The sequence below is a fragment of the Ascaphus truei genome, chromosome 2 (genome assembly GCF_040206685.1).
Source record: "Ascaphus truei isolate aAscTru1 chromosome 2, aAscTru1.hap1, whole genome shotgun sequence".
NCBI classification, from domain to species: domain Eukaryota; kingdom Metazoa; phylum Chordata; class Amphibia; order Anura; family Ascaphidae; genus Ascaphus; species Ascaphus truei.
Window position 1 is genome coordinate 372,562,084 of NC_134484.1, and position 4,723 is coordinate 372,566,806.

The 4,723-nt window shown below is 41.0% G+C and overlaps 1 long non-coding RNA gene across 1 annotated transcript; it reads right to left on the reverse strand.

Moving 5' to 3' along the window:
- Window positions 1-346: 346 nt before the first annotated feature.
- LOC142488732 (uncharacterized) lies at window positions 347-4,086 on the reverse strand. The gene is made up of 3 exons (XR_012799622.1): window positions 3,692-4,086; window positions 979-1,512; window positions 347-891 (listed from the first exon to the last, which is right to left on the reverse strand). It is a non-coding gene; the product is annotated as an uncharacterized LOC142488732 (long non-coding RNA).
- Between the last annotated feature and the right edge of the window lie 637 nt (window positions 4,087-4,723).

Here is a 4,723-nt window from a genome sequence, read left to right on the forward strand (position 1 = left end):
TTTTTTCCTTTGTTTTTTATTTGTTATGTAATATATTATTTTTATGTGTATTATCACTTTTGATGGCACAAACACTTTTTTAGATTAATAATAATTTTTTACACTTTATTCATAGGTATTAGTATAATTACAATCATATTGTTATATATATAACATTGGTTCACAAGTGGCGCTACTTTACTTGCTTTTATATATATATATATATATATATATATATATATATATATGTACGTATACGAGCAGTGTCATATTCTATCGTTATAGTTACCAGGAGGGTGCTAAAGCACTGGAAGATTAGTGACAGGTGCAAATTTTCTAGTTAATTTCTGTGGACAGCATTTTAAACATGCATCAAAGTATCAAGGTGCTTCGTTTTTATCCACTTTAGTGTCTCGTACATCAGCGATCAATTTGGGATGTCTTTATAAGAGCAGCTGGGGGAGTAGTTACTTGATGCTGTATTATCATGGAATATATCATAGTGTGTGAGTCTGTATGTGAGTCTGTCGTTTGTTTCCATATTCTGTGGGACAAAAAGCTGTGCCAGCTGTAATATACAGTCCTGCAGTATACTCTTTGCTGGCTAACTGTCTGTATAATATCTAAGACACTTTTCTGACCTTTGATACAGAAGCAACCTATTTATATGTTGACTGTCTCAAGCCAGACATCTTAGAAGTCCTATGTTTTTATTTTGTTATTGTACTGCGTTCAGAAAGGATGTAAAGCTTTATTTCTGTGGAAAATGTTGTTCTCCTTGGCGCCAAAGTCTTTCTAGAAAAGATATCAAGATGTTGTCCCTGGTTTTCGTGTCCAGTTATTCCTTTTGAGTTCAAAAGGACTGTGCGAACCACTCAGAAGATATCCTCAGATGTACGTGTATATATCATTCTGCAAGGTAAACAAGGAAAAAAGGAACATAGCACAATATGTCTGTTGTCTCACAGAAAATATTAGCTCTTATAAGTATCTACTCACACTTTAATACCTCTTTCCTCGAGGCCGTGTCTCAGATGACTCGAGTCCCCTGATGGTGTCACTTGTTCTCCTCCTCTCTCATTGACGTACTGCTACACGTGTAAGCTCCACCCAATGCATTTCCTATTCTCTCCGGGTCCCTTCCCCAGGGCCGCGAGGAGAGACACTGTCACCCCCAGCTGGAGACACCGACAACCTCAAATCCACTCAAATCCACACATGCTGCGGATGGCATCTTAAAAAGGCCCCGAAAGACCAGAAACGTTGTAAGTTTGATTCTGGGTCGAGTGTGCTTATTAAATTGGATAAAGATTTTACACCATATGTATATTTCTTTTATTTCTGGGGATTTATGAGCCACATCATCTCTAATATAAAGGAATAAAACAGGAGGATAAGACAAGCCTGCTGAGAAGGGATCTCTACATACCTAGTAGTAGGTGTGCGCTGACCGTCGGCTCCCCTTATTAACCCTTGTATTAGCAACTCCTGCAGCTCGTCACTCTCCTGCGATCCACGGGGCCAATATAAACCCTAAAATAAAAGAAAAGGTGCACAGAGAAACATACTGAATAAAAATAGGTAGTACTTTATGTAAACAATATACAATATAACACTTACAATTTAGTAAAAAAACATGTTCCGTTCTCCCCAAAACTGGGGCTTTGATGTTAGACTCAGCTCAGTCCTATTTGTTGGTATTCAGAGACCCACACACATGGGGGGGGGGCTGGAAAAAACCCCCGGTACTCGGTATGAGGAGCAGCAAGCAACAGAGCAGCTTATCGTGGCGTCCTCGTAGAGGAGTGTGGACTGCAGGCTTCCGTCATCACGGTCCCAAGCGTCCTACGTCACGGTGCGTGTGAACTCATTGCCTCTACGCATTTTGCGTTGTTCTAACACTTCATCAGGGGGTGATGAAGCCCCAAAGATATTAAAGTGTGAGTAGACACAGTATAAGATTTCTGAGAAAAACCTATAAGCCTTCCAGGCTGCCATCCGGCTAAAAGATATTTTAAAACTCTTTTTTCGAAGACTTTGACACGTTTATTTCATTGACTGATTTATTGAATTTGTCAAATTTTTATAGTTGGTTTAGCGCTTAGTGTATGTATTTTATTCTGCGGCATTGACTCCTGAGGTATTGCAGCTGAGTCTGTTGTGGAGAAGGGGCATGGGTAACCTTCAATTAACCAGTAAACATCCATGTGACTCAAAGTCAATAGTATGGACAACACTCGTCCAATAAATGTCTGGATAATAGGTTTGAGAAATGGCTTACAGCCTGAAACATTCCAGATTGTATCACGTCGTGGTGTTTTGTTACAATTTTATTTACATCCACATGACAGAGGTAATACTAATACATTGTTAGCTCCCCAAATCAAGCTGTTAGAATACATTGGATTTCTTGTGTACAGGTCTCTGTGTACACTGTTACTGTTAAAATTAGTATTTTTCTAAACAGTGCTACATCTTAGCGCACATTACGTCCCATTACCTGTAAATTTATTTTAAACCTTAATTATATCGTTATGATGTTCCTGGAACATCTCAAGGGCTGGTGTTCCAGGGGCCCAATGACATTCAGGGAACATACAATTTTGGCTAATTTTCTAAGGGATGATCGCATTCACTATTTCATCGACGCGTTCAACTCAATCGAAGTAAAAGTTCAGAGTGCTCCACTTTCGTTCGAGTCATCGGGGGGCCTGACCTCAAGTAATCACATGGTCGTGATGCTGGAAATTCAGTGGCACTCGGGTATTGCCAGATTTCCTGCATCATAAAGGTTTGCTACTGCAAGAACACATACAAGGTTTGTAAAAGATGTCAGAAGTATCATTTCAATTTTTATGCGTGTGGAGGGCGGGAAAATTTTAATGAACGTTTAAAGACCACTTAGGCTCATGGAAGCTCCTGGGTGTTTGAACATTAGAATGTGAACATCTGTCTTTGTTAATTGCCGTTTATACTACTGATTCTTTGTGTAGATGTTTAGTAAAAGCTCCTGTAGGTGTACAAAAGTTAAATTACCAACCCACAGAGGCTGAGTTATAAAGCAGTTTCTAGATAATCCCCACGGCAACCATTTATAGGAGTATATGACATGTTGTTTTTAAATCAACATTGCACCTAAAATGAAAATTACTGAACTATTTCATAATAAGTATATTGGAGAGGATAAAAAAATAATAATATTTTGGTTAGCCAGCTATTTCAGGAAGCATCCTTAAAGGAAAAGGATAACCCAGCTCTAGGATTATAATTTGGTGTGAAATACAGGAGGGGGGAGTCAGAGGGTCGTGGCGGCTGTGGATGTCCCTCCAAGCTCCCCCTAAATGCTACTGCTTTTAAAACAAGTGCTATAACCTGCTATGCATTACATTGATGCATGATCATGCTTTCTCAGGAGCTGATTGTTGAAAGCAGAATCCTAGAAGCTAAATTTCACAAAACACAGGAATTAGCTGTCAAATAGCATAAATAAATAATTAAAATCAGTGTACTCTTACAATTTCCCTCATTCACTATCCTTTTGCTGCTTTCATGACATCCCCGGTATGTTCACACCATACCGGGTACATCATGCTACAAACGCTCGTTGTCTAGAGGGATATTGTGCTCACCGTGATCACAACAGAAGTGGAGGGCACTCCACTTTCATTATAAATCCCTTGGCTTGCTAGCCATTAAATGGCATGTCACCTACCAAAATGTCCTCCGCTCCTTCAAAGGTTCTTCACTCCTCTCCCCCTCTATATATCTCTTCTCTCAGCCTCCTGCTGGCCTCCTCTTCTCTTTTCAAAGCTGTCTTGTGCAAATGGAGGGAATGTATAACCAGAATCTATTAGATAATTGCATCAGTTATCTGATGGCTATCCAGTTCCTGCAATATGCAGTACCAATGAATGTCAGTGGTAAAGTAATTAAGGTGTTACTGCACTAATGATAAAAAGGACAGGACTGATAAGCATAACATTGTTGTGCAAAGTAGAAATAAACTTAACTGGGTTATTATGTCATACAGTGGGTCAGGGTTTTCAACTCCAGTCCTCAAGACCCCCCAACACCCCCCAACAGGTCATATTTTATGGACATCCTTAAAACCTGCTAACTCAGGGGAAGAGGGGGGGGGGGGGAGGGGGAAGGAAGGGAACCCTCGCTACTGCTTATAGTAATCTAATGTGGTGCTGCTATCTGGGGTAAAAATGTAGAACAAGCACAGGGAGAAAAGAACCCCACTGGAGAGCACGCCCCTATCCAGCGCTGTGGCTCCAACACGAACACTACACACGTCCCTTACTCAACCAGAGTCCATGAATAGGAAACCAACTAACCTATTGGAGCTTACGCTCTCCCATAAAAGGTGGGGGCAATACACACGCCCCACCCAGCCTTGAGAAAGCATTGCCTTGTGAAACGTACGTCGGCAGTGACGTCATTACGTCAAGGGGGCGGGTCCAACGCTCGCGATCGGAGCGTGACCGTCCCATACTAGCCCCTCCACATGGAGCTAGATACATGCATTGAGCCTATACTTATCTACTTGAGCAGCACCCGTGGTTAACTCTGATACACACAGCATTAGCAAGTAGGTGTAAAGCGACTCAGCGCTACCACGGTGCCTGCAATTTTAATAATACTGGATCCTCATGTTGTTTTTACCTACCGAGGTGTGAGTAGACACGACTAGTGTACTACTGTTCTCTTTTTAACTATTGTGGCAGCAGCTACCCTTCTG